At 36.6% G+C, this 26,977-nt stretch overlaps 1 protein-coding gene across 2 annotated transcripts in view; it reads right to left on the bottom strand.

The window, feature by feature from the left end:
• The window catches only part of ZFPM2 (zinc finger protein, FOG family member 2), a 417,383-nt gene that overhangs the window by 337,203 nt on the left and 53,203 nt on the right, over window positions 1-26,977 (bottom strand). The window lies entirely within an intron of this gene.

The following is a 26,977-nucleotide window of genomic DNA, read 5'->3' as shown; positions in this document are numbered from 1 at the left end:
CAAACATGTGTGGAAAAGGTTTGTGAAAACATACTGATTCCCAAAGGACAATCATGGTACCTGCCTCTGGTCCTGCCATTCTCCTATCAGTCCCCTATCTCATCCACTAGTATCTGTTTTAATGGACATCAAGTTCAGTGTGAATTAGATTCATGCCAGAGGTTTGATAAGATTGCAGCATTTCAAGTCCCACTCCCAAAGGTCCGGCAGCTCTGAAAGAGGACCTAGGAACCAGCTTTCTGGTTCTGCTCCCAAGTTATTCTCCTACAGACCACGTGTGGAAACACGCTGACCTGTGGAAAGGGGAAAGTGACACAGATTCAACTTATGACAATCCTACCACCGTGTGAGGGCAAGGTAAGGGTGGACCATCATCTGTCATCAGCAAGCCCGTGAGGTCATTGTTCTCCCTCTATATGTGAGTTATATTAGTACTCTGCTGATGGACACTCTATCCTGCACTAGGGACTCGTATATGCTGTGATGGAAACCTTAACTCATTAATTCTGAAGCATCATTGTCTACAAGGCCTCTTTTCCTCATCTGAAGAGACATACAATGTTAGTGTGGCCATTTATTTTACCCACTGCACTTGAGAATTATCTATGTACCATATGGAGACGTGACTCATTGTGAAGTTGTAGTGGAATGCCACTCCATCATGCTTCCCGGAGCTCCCTGGAGATTCAACTTCTAAATTAGGTTGTGGCAACTGCCACTTTTTCCTTTGGTTTTGGTTTTGTTTGCACAATACGTGGCCTCCGATAATAAACAATTACAGTGTGGGATGCAAGGCATGGTGATGGTCAAACAGATCTAATTGCTTTATGAGCTGTTAATGACTCGAGGATCTAAAATGTTTTCAAGAAATCTGCCAGGACTCTAAACACAGCTACTGAAAATTTTACAAATGCTTTGAGAATTTCAGATTCATACTGTGATGAATTAATCTTTTAACAGCAACCTTTCTTGTTACTACATACAAGATATGGTAACATCTTGTGTCTCTAGGAATAAGACATAAAAAAAGAACATGACAGATCAAGAACTAATGCTGCAATAAATTTAAAATAAAGAGGGGGAAAGAGAGGGATTAATCTGTTTGAATAGAAAACCTTCTACATTAAGTGAAATAATAAAATCAATTTCAACAATATAGGACTGCACTTCTAAGAATGATTTTGAGAGAATGAAGACACAAAGAGTTTTCATGAAAATGCTCATGAATTTGGCTGATGCAACAACAGTGCCCGGGGAACAAGAAAAAGCATATTCTCTATGATGGAAAGAACCTGCTTATCCTTCGGCTTCCTTCGTCATTTAAGTCGATTTCTTCTCTGAAATCTTTAATTTTCTGTTATTTGTGGTAAGAGTCTGGGCCTAAGGCCAACCTACATTTTGTCAACAACCACAAAGGTCACTTAGAATGGCTGGCTTCCCACATGGATCTCAACTCTGGTTCCTTGCAATGCCAGGGGGATCACAACTCTCCCTAGAACTCTCCCCGAATGAGGAGGAAACATCACACACTGAGAACCTGGCCAAGAGCCATACCAGACAGCCACCTGGATGGCCCTGGCTCTGCCTTCTTCACCTCTGAGAAGAACGAACCTGAGGGAGATGAGAGAAATCTTTGTCCTGCCCTTGGTTCTTTCTTCTCAGAGGTGAAGATGGCAAAGAAATCTCTGCTTTACAGACTGGCTAGCTCTCCAAAATGTCAAGCACAGGCTCCTAGGAGTTAAAGGTTAGAGAGGGGGGAGAGATTTTGAACATAAGACAAACACTATGCTAAAGACTAAGAAAGGAAATACCTTTCCTGTCTCCTCAGAAATACTCTTACTTCATAAAATGGAATAATACTTTATGAATATGGCCGAAACCGGTTTGGCTCAGCCATAGAGCATCGGTCTGCGAAATGAAAGGTCCCAGGTTTGATTCCGGTCAAGGGCATGTACATTGGTTGCGGGCACATCCCCGGTAGGGGGTGTGCAAGAGGCAGCTGGTCGATGTTTCTCTCTCATCGACGTTTCTAGCTCTCTATCCCTCTCCCTTCCTTTCTGTAAAAAATCAATAAAATATATTAAAAAAAAATACTTTATGAATATGCTTCATGTTGTCAGACTTTAAGGCATTACTTAAAAAGGCTAAATGTATAATTAAAAAGACTGTTACAGCGACATCAAAAATAAAAAGCATAATGATAAACAATAATATATATATAACAAAAATAAAAAGCATAATGATAAACAATAATATATATATATTATTGTTTATCATTATATATATATATATATATATATATATATATATATATATATATATATATATATATATATATCTCACATGTGATGGTCCAGAAAAACTGAATTAGTGATGCTGATGAAAAATTCAACTTCAGAAAATGATTTAAAAAAAACCAAACAGGTTAAAAATATAAGAGGTAGGCAAGGAAGATCAGAGAACTGGTTACAGGATGCAATACACTAATCATAGACAGTCCTAAATTTAAGTAAGCTGAGGAAACGGTAAATTGACAATGCGTATAATATTAAAAATTTATGCATATTAAAAATCTCTAGACCTGAACAAAGCCCCAACATTTGAGATTAAGAAAAATAATCAAATCAATACTTGATTTTCAAAGAGGAACAGTAAAATAAATCATCTTTTTTATCTCAAGTTACCCCATGTCCCATCTTTCTCTCCAAAGCTATCACTTTCCCAAAAAGAGGTCACCTAAAAAGAAAAAAAAGAAAAAAATATGACAAAAGCAGAGGGAAAGCCAGCAAAAACTTACAGGGAAAAGGTGTAAAAAAAACATTATCTTCAGTTGACTCTAAAATGTAAGTGTGATGTTGAACAAAGCAGTATTAGGTCTGCTGGGCCAGAGAAACTACATCAAAAGATATCATACCCCAGGCCTTATTACAGTATGTTCTCCCAACTTTGGAGATGACTTATTAGCCATTAAGAACGGCAAAACTGTGCTTAAAGGTAATATTCAGCCGAAACCGTTTGGCTCAGTGGATAGAGTGTCTGTCTGTGGACTGAAGGGTCCCAGGTTCGATTCCAGTCAGGGCATGTGCCTTGATTGCGGGCACATCCCCAGTGGGGGTGTGTAGGAGGCAGCTGATCAATGATTCTCTCTCATTGATGTTTCTGACTCTCTATCCCTCTCTCTCTTCCTCTCTGTAAAAAATCAATAAAATATATCTTAAAAAAAAAAAGGTAATATTCAGGGAACATGAAAACTTGCTAACGATAAAATGGTACTTTTTAAAAAATGTCAAAATACAACTAAAAGAACTTTGATTCTAATGAGTCTAAAGGCTTGTTTGAGCTTGTAGAAATAGAATATTTACACAATACATAGTAAAAGAGGAATTAAACGTTAACAAGATTGGCAAATATAGATTAGATTAATAGGTACAGGGAAGTGGTGTTGAAAATAAGTCAAAACAACAATTTTGATTCCTAAGAGGGTTAAATTATTGGGTTTAATAAATTAATAGCCAAAATCAGTTTGGCTCAGTGGTAAAGCATTGGTCTGTGGACTGAAAGGTCCCAGGTTCGATTCCGGTCAAGGGCATGTACATTGGTTGCGGGCACATCCCTGGTAGTGGGTGTGCAAGAGGCAGCTGGTCCATGTTTCTCTCTCATCGACATTTCTAGCTCTCTATCTCTCTCCCTTCCTCTCTGTAAAAAATCAATAAAAATATATTTTTTAAAAAATTAATTAATTAATTAATATATTGATGATTTCAGAGAGGAAAAAAGAGATAGAAACATCAATGGTAAGGGAGGATCATTGATCAGCTACCTCTTGTACACCCTTCACTGGGGGTCGAACCCAATACCCAAGAAGTGCCCTGACTGAGAATGGAATGGTGACATGATTCATAGGTCAACACACTCCACCACTGACCTATACCAGCCGGGTTAAAATACATTTTTTTTTTAATTGAGTATTACCTTAAGATAACATTTAGTAGGATTTATACCTTCCATATGTTTAAAGATATTAAAACTAACCAGTAATAACTAATAACATAGTCAAAAACATGAACAGACTATAATCATTAGGAACACAAAACAGAACATATTACATGACAGTAATTGAATAAGTTTAAAATTGGAATAAAAAACAAAAGCATATTAACTTTTTTCATTAATATTTAAAATGTTAAACATGTTCCATATAAAAACACAGGCAAAAATTTATCAGGCCACATAAAGGAAAATATAGGAATGCTGACAATATTAATATCACAGAAGATTTAAGAAATTAGCAAACATTAAAGATATGGGATATTGATTTTAAAAACCAGTAACAATACCATTGAGTGAAAAACATTAATAAACCATTATCACAATTCCATACATTGAGGAATTAAAAATATATAGAGAGATACTGAGCAATATAACTCACAAAAGATAACTTCTGTGTTCAAAATTAGATGTTAGATACCATTTTATTTTCTATAATCACAGAATAAATCTTTATAAGAATTAATCAAGTATTTATAGACCCTGACTAAGTATTAGGTATTCTAATAGCTTCTAAAAAGCAAATGTATTACAAAGGACAATTAGAAATTATATGTAAATGTGAAATAACTTGGAATTTTTCTTCTAAATAACTTTTTAAAGTATTTGTGTTCAAATTCTAGACTCCTCTATTACTAGTATTTTGACATCAGAATGCCTAGGAGAGGCAGCCAGTAAGAACTCCACAGAGAAGCACATAAGATATCCTGAAGGTTAATGATGAAATGCATGGAAAGGTCAATAGCAGATATACACAAAACCATCTTTAAGCATCAATATGTCTTACACCAGACAGGCCCACAGATTGTTTATGAAAAATGAGAGGAAATGGAATAAAAATTGATGTTTTCTTTAAAAATTAACCCTAGCCAGTTTGGCTCAGTGGATAGAGTGTTGGCCTGTGAACAGAAAGGTCCTAGGTTCAATTCTGGTTAAGAGCACATACCATTGTTGCAGGCTTGATCCATGTTCAGGACAGGTGTGGGAGGCAACCAATTGATGTGTCTCTCTCACATGGATGTTTCTCTCTTTCTCCCTTTCCTTTCACTCTCTTTAAAAGTAAATGGGGAAAAAATATCCTCAGGTGTGGGTTAACAAACACACACACACACACACACACACACACACACACACACACAAATAAAGTAATAACCTTTGGAAATTTAATAAGTAGTGGACACAGTAAATAAAATTTAAAGACAAAAAGACAATTAAATAGATTTTTAATCAAGCAAACCATAAGAAACTTGAAAATGCTTTAAAATGCAAGATTTCTCTTGTAAAAGCTTCCCGTATTTTAAAAAATAAAGTAAAATACCTAAGTTAAAAAAATGATTAAAGACAAATTTAAAACATTACATAATTTCAAATATTTAAAAACTCCTAGGATTAATATTGTCCAAACATATACATGACATTGAAAAGAAATCACAAAATTTAATGAGAGGAAAAATACCTTGTTTTATAAACGTGACTGCATAACATACTCGTGGAAGTAGAAACCAGATGTTATAAAGATGCCAATAATTCTCAAAGCAGCTTAAATATATAATGGTATTCTATTTTAAACCCTTGGAAAATTTGTAGGAATGTGAAACAAATGACTCTCTAGAGAACAACACTGACAGAGCTTTCTGTGAGGATGAAACTGTTCTATAACTCTGCTCTGTCTGATACGGTAGCTACGCATCCATATGGTTGTTTTCAACACTTGAAATAGGGATAATGTGACTGAGAAACACAGCTTCAAACTTTATATGATATTAATATAAGTGTAGTTAATATCTTTATATGGCTAGTGTCTACTATACTGGAATACATCTCTAGAGTATCTGAGGAATAATCAGTTAAGAATTGCAAACAAATATTATAGTCTAACCCAAATATATACCGGAAGTACATATATTTCAAACATGAGAAAAATAAGAATCCAATAGAGACATTTTTCAAAAGAAAGGGAAAGCTTAATAAATTGAGTTGAAGTGACTAGTTAACAATTTAGGGGAAAAAAATCAATTTAGGCCATTATCTCACATAATTTAAAAAGTAAATTTCAGGAAATTTTCTCAAGAAGAAAAAAAACAAAACCAAAAACAATAATAATAACCATAAGAAACAGAATTGGTAATTAAGGAATGATATTTTAGACCAGGCGTCCTCAAACTTTTGGTCCCTCAGAGAGCTGGAGGGCCGGACTATATGAACTACTAATTCCTACTGTAACACCTCGGCTGCGCTCACTGCCCAAAAAACCTGGCGGGCCGGATCAGACTCCTCTGCGGGCCGCATGTGGCCCGCGGGCCGTAGTTTGAAGACGCCTGTTTTAGACACAGTAAAAGTAACCACAAAGCAATAAATGGACTAAAGTCTACATAAAAATAAATAATGCAGCACAAATTAAATATATTAGAGCTTTTATATGTCAAAATATCAAAAATATATAAAAATACAAGATAAAGGAAATATTTTCAGCAAATACTTTCAATCATGTGTTAATGCTTTATGATAATTATTGTTATTAAATAATATTTTGGACACCTCTTCTGTGGCTTGTCAGGCCTTATGCTAGCGAATGGAAACACAGAATAAATAAAGGTGGCCAGATCCCTACTCCCATTGTGGTTAGGGACTCAGCAATTAAATTATTAAGTTTTCATAGGTCCCAACGTGAGGAGTGATAATTGATGCCTCTCTTTCCTCAGCTATGCGCCAATTCTATCAGCAAGTCTTGAAAGCTCTATCTCCAACACATAATCCAAACTACTTCTTCACACCACCTCCACTGCTGTCCCTAGTTCAAGCCACCTACCTCTCTCACCAGGGCTGATGCAATGACCAGCCTCTCACCTCTACGAGCCACTCCAATCCCTCCTGCAGCCCATTCCTTGTCATGGGGATGTGAACTACAACTTGTTATCCATCTGCTTTTGTCCTCCATCTGTACTTGGATGAAGTCCAAAATCTATATCATGGCCCACAAAATCGAACAAAAGGGCCAGTTAAAAGTTGGCCCTATCAAGTTCTTTGCCATGAACTTGCAATTCTTCCCTCCCCTCCTCACTGGATCTTGGCACATCAGCTCTCCTTTAATTTTTTTTTTTTTTTTTTTTTTGCAAAAGCCAAAGCTTATTCTAATGTAGGGTCTATGCATTTGATGTTTCCTCTGCCTGGGTCCCTCCACCACTGCTGATTCACCTCAGGGTCAGATTTGAGCTCAAATGTCCCCTTCCCACCAAGGGCTTCCCTGCCTCATTCTCCACCCCTTCACGCTCTCTCTCAGCAGTTTTTTTATTCTGAAGGCTCCACAGAAACTGGTTCTCTTACATAAAATGGTGCCAAAATATGTTCATTTAAATGTTATTCTAAATACTGACATATTTTAAAACCATAAGTGCTCCAAATGGTTTTAAAGGGTAGAGATTCGCATAGGAGACACATATGCCAGGTAACCTTAGCTTATACCAATGACTAATTATGTAACCTGTGCAAGTTACATAATCAATGTTCCAGTGTTATTTTTTTACTCTATAAGATTAAGACAATAAGTGAACATATTGTATAGGAATCAAATAATGTATTTTAAATCTCTGAACACAGGAGGCCAGTAAACCCCTTTGTCAATTATTGAATATTAGTAAATGATAGCTATTAACCCAGAGTGTTTGGGTTCAATTCCCACCTCCAAAATATTACTTGCTTGACTTTGAATAAATCCTTTATTTTTGCGTATCTCCATTTTGTCAACTGTAATAATGACAGTAGTTTTACCTCATAACAAATGTGATGTTCTCATAACAATACTTAACAATATATTAAAATATTTATTATTATTATTATTATTATTATTATTATTTATGTATGCTAAAAGAAATACTATTTAGTCATTAAAATAATGTTAGAGATGTTTGGCAGTATGTTTCTAAAGCTTTAAAATAGTTCAAGTTCAGAATCATTTATTCAACTTCATGGTCTTTATTCTCAAAAAATAATTGAAGACGAAGATCAATGTTCAGTTTTAGAAACCTACATGCCAACACAATTTGCTTTCAAAAACTGTAAGCTCACACCACATAGATTTATGCAATCTTGAAAAACTATTTTATAAGAATGTTGATGACACGGGAAAATGTTCAACATTCATTAAATGAAAATGATCCTTATATAGTTGGCTCTAATCAGCTTAGATTAGAAAATCAAATAAATTTGCCAGAATTCACCTAAGTTATTTTAAGTGAATGACAGCTCTGAGTAAATCTAATAAGCTCTTTTGACTGGACTTTGTGTCCCTGCAGAGTTTGTCTTTTTTTTTTTTAACAGTCTGGTTATCAATTTCAAAATATAAATACATACTTGGACCAGCAGGTATTTTTTTGAGTTAAGGAATCATATGTGTGACCCAGGAAGACTTGGTCTGGCTGATTAAACTTCTCATTATGCTTCAAAGGTGCTTAAGGTAAACACAGTTACCATGCTTGGTTCTTCCATAGTCTATACCCACGCATGTCTGATTTTTTTCTTTCCTGAGGAATGGGAAATGGTAAGGGAGGCCAACTCTTTTGAGGAAAGAAAGGAGAATTCCTAAGCTCACAATCTTTTGTGTTGATATATCACAAATCACAAGTCTGACTCTCTTATCTGACCCAACAAACTATAGGAACTTTTAATAAAAGGTAGTGGTTAGAAAAAAAAAAAAAGTCCTTACTTCCACTAAATAGAATTGCAGGTAACAAAAGGTCAGCCATTTCCTGTACCTCCGAGAGCCAAAATTCCCCAGTAGCTCCATCAAATACTATCATTTTAAAGACGACTTTTACCATGAAAGCACAATCGTAAGAAAAAAGTACAAAGTCCCATGATCGTATCCTGTGGCATTAAAGTTAATAGTGATCATGAACAAATATCCTGAGAAACAAAAACTGACTCTCAACAATGCAAAACTGATTTGCCTTGAGGTAATAAACACCATCCTTGTGGGTCCCAGAATATTTATTAGGTATTTGTAGATAAAGTTATGTTACTTATGTTATATAATTATAAAATCTGGTACATCGAATCAGATTAAAGCGGTTTCCTTTTATATTAGTGACATTCTCATTTTGATATGTATCTTTCCATGACATCAGTACCTGACATTGATGATTGCAGTGCTGGTAAAAGGGAGGAGCAGAAAGAGATAAGATATGATAGAAGGAGATGAAACCAGAGTGTAAAAAAAATATGACTAATGAAATGGCAAAAGTAGAGCAGATGATGGAAGGGTGGTCTGAGTCATTGGCCAAGGTGGGGTGTTTGTTCAGAGCTCAAATTAAAACAAAATTACATTATTTGGGGCTGCATTTATGTTACTTCTTGAATATTCTATAATTAACATCAACATTTACTTTAATCAGAAATGCAATCGGAAAATTGCCTTGTTATAATGTTACTCGTAGCATTTAAAAGCCGCATAATTAATACCACAAATTACTTAACGCAGGGCACAAGGACTTTTTTTTAATATATTTTATTGATTTTTTACAGAGATGAAGAGAGAGAGATAGAGAGCTAGAAATGTCGATGAGAGAGAAACTTCGACCAGCTGCCTCTTGCACACCCCCTACTGGGGATGTGCCCGCAACCAACATACATGCCCTTGACCAGAATCGAACTTGGGACTCTTCAGTCCGCAGACTGATGCTATACCCCTGAGCCAAACTGGTCTCGGCGACAAGGACTTTTTTTTTTTATATCATATGAATAAACAAATATTGCTACAGCCATCGAAACACAATAATTAGCCTTTATTAGCTTTAATTTCTTGACCAGCAGTAACTGCATTTTGTTAAGCTCCTAAAAGGCTGTTCAACTACAAGTGACTATTGTCAGGACTCTTCCTCATTGTCCTTGAAATGCAATACCGAAAGCAAGCATGATGGGTACACACACGCTGAGGACATGGGTGCCCACCGAGAATGAGCAGATGAAGAATGTCTTTCTCCGACGTTTGGACCGGTCTGCAATCTTCACTCCTGTTCTCTAAGAAGGGCCTTCCCTGCACCGAATGTTTCTTGCCTTCAAAGCCTGTTCTTCTTCCCCACACCCACACATGCAACCTGAAAATCTCACTGCAGAATATGTGCAACGTAAGAATCTAACTTTTCCTCCTTTCAAGGACTCAGACTGAGAAGAGGTAGAGTGTTCACTCCCCCCAGGTGAGAGGATGAAGGGTCCTCACACTCTTACCCAACAATAAAAACATAAAATACTAACTTTCTTGATAGGCAGCCTATAAAACTCAACAGGCACAGTGGAAGTCCATTCATATAGTCAAGGTCAGCACTGCCACCCACATCAAAGGAAAACGTATATAAATGTCTCTCTCTCTTAGGCACACAGGAGCCTTTTTCACTCTTTCTTTGTTGCCTCTTTTCAGCTGGCGTGACCTGACGCAAGCTGGTTCTGAGAGATGCAGAAGATCAAGAGCAGGGAGACAAGAGTAAACATACAGAAACATGGTATTTTCAGACACCAGAAAAATAATATTACAAATGTATACCAATGATGGACATGTACATAAACCTAACTACCTGATGGTATCGAGCTATATACAAGGGTCATTCTAAAGCATTAGTCTTAGAAGCCCTAACATAGGGGTCACAGGGAAATAATTCAGTGATTGTAACCTACAATGGAGATGAGTGGTCAGCAGCTGCTCTTCCTGTCCCACCTTGAGTGAGCTTCAGACAACTGAAGTCTCCATTTCTCATCTACAAACAGGAGAATATCTCACAGCAGTTGTAAGTTACATGTATTCAATTGTGTAATGAATTTAGCAGGATGCCCAACATAGCCTGTTTAAAATCTGTTGATAAGATAGTTTGAAATACCTTTATCAATAATTGTAGCAGGCTAATGAAAATAAAACCAATGTATTGGGAGGGAAAAGACAGGCAGATCAATATGGAAAAGCATACCTCTTTTGATGTCTTGAAATAAAGCACCATAGAGCTAGAAGGAGGAATTGGCTTTGCTAAGAGATTCCCTTTAAGTTCCAGAGCCTTCAGATAGTGCTCTAGGTGGTGGGCGAGGAGCCACACTTTCTGTGCTTCCAGAGGATTTGATAAGATGTGAATCCGGAGGATATCAGTGCTCAAATGCACTACGAACTCATGTATTTCCTCCTTATTTATGAGTATATATAAGGGGTTTCTAATTAGTCGGGCGACATGGTAACACTAAAGATAAACCCTGTTCAATGAAAACAAAAATAAACGTCCGTTTGAGATTAAAGGAAGGCCCTCTAGTCTCTTTAGGAAATGTGGAGGGAAAGTGCAAAACTGGAGGAAGCTCAAACATAATGAACGTAGACAGAGCAGGGCAGCTTCTGCAGAGGAAGGATTTGGTCGGGCCCTGGGGACATTCTTTGCAAAAACTCTTGCTTCTGTGTCATGGAGATATGTGGGGACTGTAATAGCCTGGACCAGACCCAATGGAAACAAACTAAAGATATCTTACCTTCCATAGTGCTCATTTATTTGTGATTTATACTGAATTACAAAGTTCTGGTCACAGGCGCTACCCAGAGACCACGATGGGAAAAGGACCAGAAAAGGCTGCTACACACACACACACACACACACACACACACACACACACACACACAAACACACATACATACACACGATTTGAGAAAAATCAAAAGACTCTGCACATTGGCACACACACAGCACAGCCCCTTGTTTTAGGATCCCAAATGCTGCTTTCGAAGGAGGAGCTGATTTTACAATGTTGGTGGCATGAAAAACACTATTCAAAATGCAGCCCGCTGAATGCCGCACCCTTTAATTTATTTCATCGCCTCAAGGGTGGAAAAGGCATGTTCGTCACTGTCTGGGAGAGGAGATGCGGTGCCAGGCTAATGCTAATGGGAATGCTGCGGCCACAGCCACCCTCAGAGGCTCTGTGCTGCCTTCAGGGGTTTACCTGCTTTTACAAAGAGCATCCCCGAAGAGGCAGCCTCTGCGTTTGAAAACGGGCGTCCCCAACATTACTCCTGCCCAGCCCTCTGAGGACCTGAACCTTCTGAATTAAATTCTCTCTGTAGGAAACTTTTCACAATATTTTAAAACTCTCCAACCTCCAGGAACTCTTAAAAGAGTAACTGTCTTTGAAACTGAACCAAACAGCAGCATATTCCCTGAGGAAATACATAACAGGAGAGGAGAAGGGTACGGTTCCAGAGGTGCAAACTTGGCAATGAAATAACCGACACAAGGACAGTGGCATTCCCATAGAGTTAGCATGTCCTTAAACTGACACCTGGGAGGACACACCTTCCCCGGAACAAAGCAATGGAGCTTGCTCTGACCTCAGCTCCCCACAATGCGGGAGCATCTCAATAGGTAACCAGCAGGCTGGCTGGTGTGGCTCAGGGGATGGGCATGGCCCATGAATCAGGAGGTGCCTGTGAAATCCCTGGTCAGGGCACAGGCCAGGATTGTGGGCTTGTCCCCCAGTACAGGGTGTGCAGGAAGCACACAACCGAAGTTGCTCTCTCATCAATGTTTCTTTTCTTTTCTTTTTTTAAAATATATTTTATTGATTTTTACAGAGAGTAAGGGAGAGGGATAGAGAGTTAGAAACATCAATGAGAGAGAAAAACACCTATCAGCTGCTTCCTGCACAACCCCTACTGGGGATGTGCCCGCAACCAAGGTACATGCCCTTGCCAGGAATCGAACCTGGGACTATTGGGTCCACAGACTGATGCTCTATCCACTGAGCCAAACCTCTTAGGGCTCTCATCAATGTTTCTATCTCTCTCTCCCTCTAACTTCCTCTCTCTCTAAAATCAATAAAATGTATTTTTAAGAAATACAAGGGGTGGGGAGAGAAGGAGGTCCTAATATAAGGTGACAGGAGAAATTTTGACTTTGAGTGGTGGGTGCATGGTGCAACATACAGATCTTGTAACATAGAAACCCACACCTGAAACCTGTATGTTCCTGTTGACCAGTGTCACCGCAATCAATTTAATCAATAAATATTAAAATAAAATGTAACTAGCGATCAGAAGCATGTTAGGTCTGATTTTCTAAAACTTCAACCTTCAAATCAGTAACTTCCCAAATGAGAGTTTAGGAATGCGAAGAATTCTCAAATAAACCTAAGATACTTTTAATGATTCTAACTTTCATAAGTATACTGGTACTTTTAGTTAACATTTTACGAGGCAACATACAAAAATATCAAGTAAAAAGCACTAAATGTTTCCTTGCACACAATGAATTCCTCCACCAAGTCTGTCCGCCAGAACTACAGGACCAACTTACTTAGATATAAGAGCCAATGGATGACTTGTTATAATGAGACAAATACTAGCCCTGAACTTTTGTCTTTGCCTTATGTAAGAAGAAGTTTCAAAATTAGTTTACCTACAGCCACACAGAGACTATATGGGCATCTTTCATTTTAATTTGTTTTTAATTATACCCCAAAACTGGAGATTTGCCCATTAAATATTTTTCATATTTAAAACTTTAAATTTTTTTCCAGTATAGCATATGCCTCCGTTATTTCATGAGACCCCTATGCTAGCCTCTTTTTTAACTGTATCCTTTAAAAGCAACAAAAATAGAGTGTGTGTTTCTCAAAATATTTTATAAATCAGACTTTGCATCCATTTGGTCTTAACCTGACTATTGTAAGTTTGTTCATTAGGCTTTAAAGTTGGAAGGCACCATGAGGTTTATAAATGAAATCCCCCTTCGGGTTACAGTTAAGAAACCTGAAGGATGCTGGAGTTTTGTCAAAGACCTACTGTGTTTCCCAGAAAATAAAACATCCTCCGAAAATAAGACCTAGTGCATGGAAAGATAAGACATCCCCTGAAAATAAGACCTAGCACAACTTTGGGAGAAAAAATTAATATAAGACACTGTCTTATTTTCAGGGAAACAGGGTAGTAGTAGAAACCAGCTGCCTATTGCTCAGCCCATGCCTTCAGACCACATGGAAGATGAAGAAGTAGTCTTACCCATCACAGATTCCCATTGCTAAGACTTGAAAGAGAACTTGCATTTAAGGTAATACAAGCTACTAGTTAAGAACAAACAAGAGCTGCAAAATAGAAATCAAAAAGGCAGTCCGATCTCTCGTTTATAGATTGAGGACTGAAGTTCAAAGGGGTGAAGAAATTTGCTTGTTTACAGGTTTCAAGAATATGCCTATGAACCCTCTTTTCTTTTTTACAGTGACAAGAAATCACTATTTCCCTCTTTTTATTGAATTTATGGGGGTGACACTGGTTAACAAGACTAACAGATTTCAGGTGCACAATCCTACAACATATGCCTAGTTCTATAAAGATCACTGGTAAAGCCACCTTATAGCACATACGCTGGTGAAAGATCACACCGCCTTCTGTAGCTTCCTGCTACAACATACTCACATTTCACAAAAATTGTTAAGTGCCAACTAGGGACCAAAACACTATTAGTTTGCTTGTTTTTAATATATATTATTAATTATGCAGCAGATAAAAGTGCTGCTGATGAGATTATAACAAAGTAGTTTTCAACCTAAATTTCAATAATTAAGCACAAATGTTAGTGTTTTACAGGCATTCTTTTCTCCATGAGATCTTTCATTTTTATACATTCCACAATATTCTAACAGTGTTTTTGGTATGCAGTTGACACTTAACAATTTTTGTGAAATGTTAATATGGTATAGCAGGAAACTACAGAAAGCAATATGATCTTTTATATATGTATGTACTATAATGTAGCTTTACCAATGGTCTTTATAATACTAAGTAGAAACATTGCAATTATTTGCAAATTTGTCACTTGAAACTTATCATTACCTTAACTTACTACTACTAGTTGTAAGCCATTTTGTAATTAAAGAACATGTTTAAAATGCATAAAAGCACCAACTTTAATTCCATTTTTCTAACCTTTGTCTTCAAGAAAAGTTAAACATTGAAGAGTTAAGTTCAAAGTCAGACTGAGACAAAATGGGCTAATTTAAAAATGTTCAAATGACCAAAATTCATAGGTCTTACACCTTCTTTTGCAAGGTATTTTTAAAAACTGATCAAAATCCTTGTAAGATTATTTTACTACTGTGACAATTCATTGAGTGCTATGAATTTATACATAAATATTCAGAAAATATAGGTCAAAGTAAATCACAGATTAAAGTTATAAAAGCTTCTAAATGAATACCATTAAAAAAAGCAACAGATAATTTCATATAAAAAAAAAACCTTGTCAACTTCATTTAATCTATAAAACTTTAGAAAGTTTAAGATGTGATTTCTATTTTGTTTGCGATTTCTAGTTTTCCTCCTATGGCACTTGGGGTTTTGCTTCTCTCTACTACACTTTATTCTACAGCAATAAAATTCTATTTCAAAATTGCGAGAATCGCTTTCAAACTGAAGAATATTGACTCCCAGTGTATAATCCTGACGATTCTTCTGAAGTCCAAATTACACTTTTCTGTACTTCTATCCTAAATTCACACCACAATGTCCCATCTGAATCTTCAACTCCAGGATCTAGAATTACATCATTATCTACTCTCCCTCTCCCATCCCAGTCTGCATTTCCTCATATATTTCCAGTCTTCCAGGGTTTAAAAACTAGCATTGGTTTAGAAACTTCCCTGATATAATTCCTTCCTCATCTATCTCCATTCCATGACCATGATCATGCTAGGGCTGTGTTGTCTACTAAAGAATCTGGCTAGTCTTATACTGGGTCCCCGGGGGGAAATGTTAAGACCTCAGCATTTTCAAAGTGATGGGATTATCTTTGACAGTAGACCTTTGACCTCCAGGGAGAAGGTGCAGGCCACAGACAATTCACTCACGTGGTCAATCATGCCTATGTAATTAAACCCCAGTCAAAACTCTGCATGTAGGCTCAAGTGGGTTTCCTGGTAGGGGACACATCACTGTGCTGGGAGGGAGATGCACTCAGATTCCATGGAGAGAGGACAGGTACCTTCCCAGGCCTTGTCTTATAGGTGTCTGCATTTGGCTGATATTGATGTGTCCTTTTTGGCAAAGATAAAAGTGTGACTTTGGTGTGTTCCTGAGTTATGTGAGTTGTTCTAGTGAATTGGCAATCTGAGTGGCTTGTGGAAACGCCCAAATTTGTGGCCAGTTGGTCCAAAGTGTGGACAGCCTGAGAACTTCGAACTTGCACCTGGCATCTGAAGCAAGAGTAGTGTTATTGCCCTCAACCTGTGAGATCTACACCAACTCCAGATTGCTAGAGTAAGAACTGAATTGCAGTGTTTTAGGCGGTCAGAATAAAATAATACGATACCTATGAATTATGGCAAATGCCATCTCTTTGTTTCTTATTGCTTTTTGGCAGCTCTGCATCAATTATATCAGGAATATCCTATTGGGTTTACCAAAATTCAGAAACACTAATTTTCTAGCTCTCTTGTCCCACTTATTGGCTGTAAGCACTTATGAAAGGCAGTATGTGTCACCTATATCAATTCAATATTCACAATAACTTCATACTACTTTAACCCTGCTTTACAAATGAGGAAACTGAGACACAGAAAGGTAAGTAATGTGCCAAAAGTCAATTGCCAGTGGGTAGTGAAACTTGGAAATGAAGTAGTGCTGACACATATCTGGCCCTATGCTTAGCCATATCCTCAGCCACTACACTACTCTTCCCATGTCGATGTTTCTTTTCACTACGGCCCTTGGGCTCAAAAATGGAGCATGGGAATAGAAAGCACACTTTGCCCTCCACAGCTTATCCTTTCTGTCCTCCATGGATGAAATGTGCCAATGAAGGAATGGCATTACTGCCATAAAGTAATCACTGGGGTCCTTTTGCTGACTAAGGAAGATCTGAGAGTGATGTAGTCGGAAAGCAAAGAAAATAATATTTGCATGTATTTACAACCTGCCTTTCTCATAAAGGACTTAAGGTGTTTCGCTAAGATATGTACATTACTGACAGATAAAGTAAATTAAAATAGGTAAAAGCAAGGCAAAGGGAAAGTTGGGATAGAACAGTACAGTCAGGACGTACAACACAGGTCATGAATGTATAGAAACTTGCCAATAGCAAGCTTGACCTGTGGCTCTAAGCTATATGGCAGCCAATAAAAACAGAGAAATGAGATTATACAATTGATTTTTTTTTGACCAAAGACAAACAAAGTGGCTGCTCATGTGAAGCCCAGGTATTTCTGGGGCTCATAATAGAGAAAAATTACTTCTGTGGTCTTTCAGAAAGGACACTGTGCAATATACTAAACAGCGTTTTACAACATGGCCCGAGAAGAAGAGTATACACAAAAAGGAATGACAAAAACTGCTTTTCTCAATATTCCCTACAAAATAAGCGTAATTCATATGAAATACAGGGCAAAGACTCAGTCTTTCCAGAAATATAATCGTTCTTTCACAGCTCTTTGAGAAGTAGTTTACTATAATCTGATACAAACTTCCTGGATTTGAATCCTGGCTTTGTCACTTACTAGCTGTGTAACATACGGCAAAACTCTGAATCTCTCGGGATCTAAGCTCTATTACTGAGAAAATGATAATAACTATCTATGCATGATTCTTTAAACTTGTCTCTATAGGTGAAGCAATTACAATAATATTTAGTACACAGTAAGCATTACGCGTCTTCACTATTAGATTTTTTACTCAATAATTCAATTTATTTTTCAAATCCCATACTCCAAGGTGACAGAAACCTACATTTCATCAATTCAGGGTTCCATATAACTTCCAGGGTACATATTGGTGGCCAGGTATTAGGGAGGAGTAGGAGAACTTGGGGGAACAAGTATCTTGTACTCAGCGCAATCATGCTAACATTCCTTTGGATTCCCTATTTCTTCTGGTTCAAAGGTCAAGGTCCAAACAAATGAATGTTTCCAACTACCCTCTCATGTGCATGGAAATCTTTATGCTTCTATCACAATGTGATTAGATCAGGAAACAGAAAGACTACCTTAGGCCCATCTGTCTCTGAGTGCTACTGACTTCCCAGGCCCTACCTGGCAAAATAAACTCAGCTCCCATCTACATATGGTATCCTATTTAGTGTGGGCCTCTACTGAAAATCCTCTGTCTGGGATTGAATAAGGGGAAGAAGAAATTCACTTTCTTCTTAGAGATTGCCCTTTAGTCACTCTTCACACTTTATTTAGGGGACAAAGTTGAAGAGAGTTTGTTTGGGTCATTCTATCTTCACAAAGTCATCACTGCCTAAGTCTTGGCTTTTTCACCTCTTCATTCTCTCTGTCTCTCTGATGTGTGACAATAAATGTGGAAGGCTGACAGAAAGGAGGGGGAGTCAAGACATTCCCTGGATGATGAATAGGGGGATAAGTGAGAACTGGCTAATATTTCTCACCAAGGAAAATTAGCATCCTTCCTGGTCATACTTCAGTTAATGCAATTTTGTAGCTGTCTAGTATAATGAAGTCCATATCTGATGTTTTCTTTCCTTCATATCAATCTCTAGGCAGATTTTAAAGACGAAAGAGGAGTTAGCTAACTGAAGAGAAGAGCTAACTGACTGAACGGCAGATTTTTAAAATTAGATAATAGATTGGTACTGATATGTAGGTTTTTCAAAATTCTGAGGAGTAAGCACAACTCTTGGAGATGGCAGATCCATCAGGAGCTCTCGATGATCTATTCCAATTTTAATTCAAGTTATTTTTTAACTATGGACAAAGCTAAACTAACAGGCAGCAACTTATATGAGTAACACTCAATTTTTATTAAACAACACAAAGCCTGAGATATAATAGGTAATTTTTATGTCACATGTTGCTAACTAATAAACTTAGAACAAAGAACTATGCAAAGGTTCTCACTGATACAGTCCTTTCACACCTACATTTTAGAGGTGCGAAAATCATGACTGAAAGGATATTTGAGGTCACATTTCTTCCCTTTTGTATAAATACATTAAAATATAAGAATAAAAAATTCCACATCGGGTGAGAAGTGTTTGTCATTCCACCTAGAATTCTGCTGATTGACAGTCATGATGATGCATTTAGTTCTATAATTCTATTGTATAAGGTTTCTATCACTTTATTAAAACGGCTTCTAAAGGAAACTCAATACACACCTCCAGAATTTGTATATTCCTCATGGATAAGCATTTACGCCTGTGTCTATCTCCCCAGGTGCCTAGTAAAATACCTTGCAAAAGCATTTGTTAATGGCGATGATGTGGAATATCATAATATTAACGACCATAGGAGCTGAATTTCCTTCCCATTTTCTCCATCTCTTAGAATCCTATCTGTTTTTTAAGGCTCAGTCCAAGCCCAATCTCAGGTCACAATGTCTTTTCTAACTACTTTAGTCTATCTTCATTCCTCTATTGTCTAACCATCTATTTTCCTTTTCATCAAATATTTATCCATGTATATAGTTATTAATTCCTATTTATTGAGTGTATTTTGGATAATTTCCATATAAACTGTTAGACTGTCCAAAGTCTTTTGCTATATTTTATACCTTTTATGTTCTGCTCTTCATCATCATCATTTTCACCAGAATCAAAGCTCACCCATAATTTGTATTGAAAACACAACAAAACATTGTATTAGACATGTGGAATCATCTATGTTTTGCAATCTAAAAATAACACTTTTCACTCCCTCTGAGATAATCTAATGTTCATCGGATGATTTAACAAAAATTTAAACACTCTCTAGAGTGCATTATATGCCTAGAGAGGTAGTATAGGGAAATTATTCTACTGACCAGAGAAAAGGAGTAAAAGGATAATGCAGTTAACTATTTAAAATAGTAGAGGTAACATGCATCAAACCTGTAGTTATTCAAAATATAATCTTATAAAAAGACCAAGAATCTCCAAATTCCTTATTTATGAAAAGTCAGGAGCAGCTGTTTCAGACAAAAAAAAAAACGTTTGAATCTTGAACACATTCTTTAGACTGATTCTTTCAGTGGTGGCTTGTTAGTCTCTTAAACACATTTGAATTATTGGCAAACTCCTTAACAGAAAGACAATCAATAGAGTAAACTTCTACTTATAAGTTATATCATGTTGACAGCTTATTCTTTCAAAAACAGTCTATAGAAATATATACTAAAGGAGAGTAATACTGGTTGATCAAACAACTTACAATTATGCCTACATTTAAAATTCTACTTTTTTCTCTAACTCAAATTTTCATTGCCTTTCATAAACATTCTTAGGGAAAAATATTGGCCTCAAATATAAAAGGCAAACACAATATTCAAATTGTAACATACTCCATAGTCTTTAGGCTCTTAACACTGTCAACTGATCTTTAGTCGAAGACCATCTGGGACTCACTTTTTGTTGAACAAATGTGGGTTTACTGAGTCACAGCAATGAGGGAACTATGGGGCATCTCAGCAAACATGTTAGAAATAACTTAAAGGCTCTGCACTTGTGTTAGGTCATTTAGGAGAAAGTTTTTAAAAAAGAAAAAGCAGTCTTTTCTCTGGATTGGATGCTGTGAGGAAGCAGAAGTCATTCTATGAAAGGGTATCTTAAAAACTTTTATCTAGAACAGTGTTTCCCAAAGTGTGGTACGCATATCCCCAGGGGTACGGGAAGAGTTTGGTGGGGGTACCCGTTGCATGGAGTTTGGTGGGGATATGCACTGCACCGTGCTTAGCTGTGCCTAATTCTACGTTCTCATGAGTACGAGGGGTACTCAGCGTTACAAAAATTATAGAAGAGGTACACATATGACAAAAGTTTGGGAAACACTGATCTAGAAGGAAGAAAGCTGAGATTGGTTTTAAAACAGCAGCAGATGGAAAGACTACTGGGTCATCATTTGATCTTCAAAATGTTCATGTCTTTGCCTGGAATCAGGTGTGAGTATGGAGTGGTCTTGTTTTTGTCTAGCCCACTGTGATCACAGAAGGTTCTTGCCTAAAGTCAAGGGCCTATGAAGTGTTATGTGCAAGAGGAGAAACCATGTCCTAACTGCTTGCCATGTCAGCCCCCAGATATCAGGGGCTGCTTTTCTCTTTCCTAGCATATGAAAAATGGCCAATTTTGGTCTTTACTACAATGCAAATTCTTAATTAAATTTTGGCCACCAGTTTGTTGGTTCACTGGAAAGTTTTTAAAATGTCCTTTCAAGTCCACAAGCATCTCACACAAATTTAAGAGTGAAGGGATTTTAATGGCATTTCCAGTAATGAAGAGGAGTTTTCTTTTTTATGGTGTCAGTGGGAACTTACTTTATAATTTGATGTAGATGCCCTCATATGCACACAACGAAATATACATATGATGTATTATAGAATTGTAGACTTCAAACCTATATAATTGTATTAATCAATGGCACCTTGACAAATTTAACAGAAACATTATAAAAATTAAGAAAGAAAAAAAAAACATAATCCCAGATTGGTATTTTCATAAGAAAATAATATAATTATTGACCAAATAGATCATATGTTAATATCTAACAATCTATACACCTATGTCAGCCTCTCCTTAGTAAAATTAAAATATCTGAGTTTTAAGGCAACTAAAATAGTACCATATTCAGAAATATCTTTTCGTTTTCACTCATTAATATTTGTAGACTACCTCCCCTAGAAACACATGTTAAATAAAACATATATTAAATAAAACTTTCCCAATAGCTTTTGTTTCATAATGATGAAACTATAATCTGTTATAGTTCTGTTATTTTAAAAAATCCATATACTAGTACTCACATTACCTAGCCCTGTCTGCTGTTTATTAATTCACTCACAAAGTAAATATTTGCAGAGTGTCCTCCAGCTATTTGTAAGAAGTTATGTGGAACACAGTAATTAAAACAAAACAAAACACAGTGTTTCCTCTTGAGTTTGCGATCTAGGAGGAGAGGTTAAGACATGTACACAAAATTTAAAAGAAAGTTCTAATTGGAGATAGGGACACAATCTTCTGAGAGTTCAGACTGGAGAGAGATGGCTCTGGGCTGGACATACCATGGGAATTCTCACACAAATAAGACATATTTTGACTATGAATAAAAATATAATATTACAGATACCTGCACAATCTAAAGCAAATCCAAAAATTTATGTCAAAGATGTCTAGCTACCTATCCCTCCGTCCATTTTTTCCCATTCAACAAGTTTCTATAAAGATCCTATTTTGTGTCAGGTAATCTTTTAGGTCTGACAAAGTCCCTGCTCTCCATGGGTTTATACTCTAGCAGGTGGTAAAAATGAGCAGAGAAAATGAACAACACAGCAAATGATTAAGAAACTCTGTAAACAAATAAAATTATAGTTATAAACAATAATGTCTCAAGTGCTATGGAGATAACCAAAAGAGGGCAGTGGGCTACTGCGAGAGGGAGCCAACTTTATTTAAGAAACCAGGAAGCTCTCTTTGAAAGGAGTCACATTTAAGATGGGACCTAAGTGACAAGAAGGAACAACCACACAATAATGGAGGGAAAGAGTGTTCAAAGCGAAAAGGAATGCCTTAGGATGGAAGGAAATGTGGCATGTGGAAGAAACAACAGCACAGCTGGAGTGTAGAGATATTGTATATAGAAAACCCTAAAGAATACACACACACACACACACACACACACACAAAACAAACACACTATTAGGTTTTAATAAATGAATTTGACAAAGTAGCAGGATACAAAATAAATATTCAGACATTTTTGTATTCCAATAATGAACACTCAGTAAGAGAAATCAATCAATAAAACAACCCCATTTATAATTGCAAAAAAATAATAATAATAATAAGGTACCTAGGAATGAACATAACCAAGGAGGTAAAACATCTGTACTCAGAAAACTATAGGTCACTGAAAAATGAAATAGAGGAAGATACAAACAAGAGGAAGCATATACCATGTTCATGGATTGGAAGAATGAACATCACTAAAATGTTCATACTACTCAAAGCAGTCTTTAATTTCAATGCAGTCCCTATTAAAATACCAAAGACATATTTCACAAATATTCCGAAAACTTATATGGAAGCCAAACAATACTCCAAATAGCAATCTTGAGGTAGAATAAACCATAAACTTATACCATACACAAGAATAAACTCAAAATGTATAAAAGACTTAAATTTAAGTAATGAATCCATAAAAATCCTAGAAGAATACACAGGCAATAAATTCCCAGACATCTCTTGGAGCAATAATTTTGCTGATACGTATGTCTCTGAGGGAAAGGGAAATACGGGGCAAAAATAAACAAATGGGACTACATCAGACTAAAAAACTTCTGCACAGCAAAATAAACTATCAGCAAAACAAAAAGGGAACCCACCATATAGGATAACATATTTGCCAAGGATTCATCAGATAAAGGGGGTAATCTCCAAAATATATAAGAAGCTTATACAACTCAACAACAGGAAGACAAACAATCCTATTTTTCAAAATGGGCAAAGGACCTAATAAACACTTCTCCAAAAAAAGACATTCAGATGGCCAACAGACATATGAAAAAATGCTCAATGTCACTAATCATCAGAGACAAGCAAATCAAAAGTATAACAAGGTATCATCTCACATCAAGGCAACTATCAATAAGTCAACAAACAACAAGTGTTGGAGAGCATGTGTAGAAAAGGGGACCCCAGTGTACTGCTGTTGGGAATGCAGACTGGTGCAGCTACTGTGTAAAATACTATGGAGTGTCCTCAAAAAATTAAAAATGGAACTGCCTTTTGATCCAGAAATCCCACTTCTGAGTATATATATCCTAAGAAATTCAAAAAATCGTATCAAAAAGAATATATGCACCTCTATGTTCATAGCAGCAATATTTACAATAGCCAAGGTCTGAAAAGGCCCAAGCATCCATCAATAGATGAGTGGATAAAGAAGCTGTGGTACATTCACACAATGGCATACTGGGCCGCTGACTGTAGAAAAGAACTCACACCCTTTGAGACAGCATGGGTGGACCTGGAGATTATTATGCTAAGCAAGATAAGCCATTCAGAGAAAGACAAATATCATATTATCTCACTTATATGTGGAATCTAAATAAAATAAACCAACAAAATAGGACCAGAGGCATGGATAAATGGAACAGTCTGACTGATCTCAGGGGGTATGGGGAGGACTGGAAGAGACCAACCAAAGTGTATATGCAGATATGCATAGCCCATGGACACAGACAATGATGTGGGGATGGCCTAGGTGGGGTGGACGAGGCAGGGTGAAGAGAGGCAAAGCAGGGGAAAATGAGGGACATCTGTAATAGAGTCAACAATAATAGTAAAAAATAAAATAAAAACCCCTAGTTTAAAATGCATACTTAAGCCCTAGCTGGTTTGGCTCAGTGGATAGAGTGTCAGCCTATGGACTGAAGGGTCCTGGGTTTGATTCCAGTCAAAGGCACGTACTCAGGTTGCAGGCTCGATCCCCAGTGTGGGGCATGCAGGAAGCAGCCGATCAATTGATGTTTCTCTCTTTTTCTCGCTCTTACTCCCTCTCTAAAATCAATTAAAATATATTTAAAAATATAAAAAAATAATGCATACTTAAGTAAATTGATAAAATTTCCCTTAGATTGTATAAAACTATTAAGTAGCTCTGGATGCATGAAGATTTTATTTAGGAAACTGTGCATCTTATGAACAATTTTATAAATAACATTGTGTCTTTTTCTTTATTAGAAAGACTCGCCCAAGACTAGTTCATTGTGTGTAGATTTCTTGAGAGTTGCAGCCATGTCATATTCCTGTCCGGTATTCTCTAGTTCTGCACATACAAAACTGCTATTTATTATTTAATTGAGGGAGATTGTATGTGTCACATGAACTGAAAGGCTCAAATGAGAAAGAGAACTGACACACCATACTTAAAATTTATATTTATATATTAAAGTTTGCCAACCCAAACATTTAAACAACCTATTTTTTTTTTGCACCATTTCTAGTTCATTCTCTCCTTTATTGTGTCTTGCTACCCTCCCAACCCAGGTGTTGGCTATTTCTGTGATTAGATCAAAGATGACCTTTTTGTGTGAAGACAGAGGTAAAGAAAATGCTTATTAAAAGTCTCTGCCTTTTGTATGTCATCAGTTAAGAGCTTTTCTTTCCCATCTGATAAAGGGACACTATTCTCCTTTATCATTTTCTTGGGTTTAATGTATCTAAAAGAAAAAACATATAACTTTCATTCTGTATTTATTTTTTTCATTTGTTTTGTTTTACTGTAGGTATTGCTTTTCTCTGACTTGAACTCACAAACCAGGCACTAACTGCAATTTTTTTGTCAATTAATCTGTCTTCCATTTTTGAAGAATATGTTATTTGTATTTTTAAAGCACTGTAGTTATCCATGTGAATTTCCCCTCTGACTACCTAGTGTCTAATAATAATAACTTTTCCTCTGCCTACCTAGTAAAATAATAATAATACTTTTTTCCCCTCTACCTTCCTACTATATAATAATAATATGTCACTGGCAGAGCCACTGTCTGGTAAACTTCATTCTGCTATTTATCAGATCATTCAAGAGATGACTTGAGATTGAAAGGGGGAAATGTCTTAGTATTAAAATAGAGATTTATGGAAAAGAGAGAAAAATAAAATTGAGGAAAGGTAATAAGTGGACTAAGAAAGCAAGATCTGCCAAAAAGAGCTCAAGATGAAACCGGTTTGGCTCCACAGATAGAGCATCGGCCTGCGGACCGAAAGGTTTGATTCTGGTCAAGGGCATGTACATAGGTTGCAGGCACATCCCCGGTAGGGGGTGTGCAGGAGGCAGCTGATCGATGTCTCTCTCTCATCAATGTTTCTAACTCTCTGTCCCTCTCTCTTCCTCTCTGTAAAAACTCAATAAAATATTTAAAAAAAAAAAAAAGAGCTCAAAAAATGTGGGGCAAGTATGAATGAGGGGTCAATGGTGGGCTGAACTGAGGAAGTAAAACTGAAATATGGGTTTCTTTGACCCTTTTCAGATCATTGGCTTTCATCATAAGCAGATTAGAAAAAGACCCACAAGGATAGTATAGAGAGAACAGACAACTAAGGCAATTCACCGTCCAGGGGCCTGCTGGCCATTAAGAAGAGTGATGACCTTCTTATTTCCAAAGGCCTTAGCGATTAGGGGTGTGAGAAGCAAAACCATGGTGGTCAGAGCACTTGCTGGGAGCCAATGTGTATGAAGTGGGAGATGTCCTAGGGATTTTGAATTTTCATAACTAGAACCTTTTTCTCTCATTTTCCTCTGCATTTACTAAAACCTCTTCTTTATTTATGGTATACAGTGTTTTAAACTACACTATATTCAGATCATTATCATTAATTCTTTCTTCCAGTTATACTACAATTCCTTTATTCTAACTGCACTATGGTTCCTAATGCGTCACACCCCTACTGGGTAATATTTAGAAGAACTCTCTTTTCCTACTTACTTTCTCTTCTTTCTACATAACAATATTATATATAACATAGTTCAAGAATATGTTTGGTGGTTTGCAAAGTTCACTGCCCTTCAAGAAAATGTTGAGAAGAGTTTCCTGTCACGGTTAGGCATACACTGATTTGGACATATTTCAATTCATCATAGAACTATTGTGATCCATCTATTCTATCGTAGTTATTCTGACCTTTGGATATTTTTGCTTGTCAGACTTCTATGTACCTAGAAAGCATCAGTTCAAATTATTGTTGTCATTATTATTACTACCAGTTTTTATTTTTGTTAGGTGCATCTATCTGATTTTTATTTGGAATATTTTAAACATTCAAATGTTACAATATTAATATAATAAACATGTATACATCCTTCACCTAGAATTACAAATTGCTAACATTTGCCACATTTGCTTTATCTCTCTCTCTCTCTCTCTTTCTCTCTCTCTCTCTCTCTCTCTCTCTCTCTCTCTCTCTCTCTCTCTCTCTTTTAATAATGTCACTGTTAT

The sequence above is a fragment of the Pipistrellus kuhlii genome, unplaced genomic scaffold, assembly GCF_014108245.1.
Source record: "Pipistrellus kuhlii isolate mPipKuh1 unplaced genomic scaffold, mPipKuh1.p scaffold_m20_p_14, whole genome shotgun sequence".
NCBI lineage: Eukaryota > Metazoa > Chordata > Mammalia > Chiroptera > Vespertilionidae > Pipistrellus > Pipistrellus kuhlii.
The sequence above is the reverse complement of the archived record's forward strand: the minus strand, read 5'-3'. Positions and strand labels throughout refer to the sequence as shown.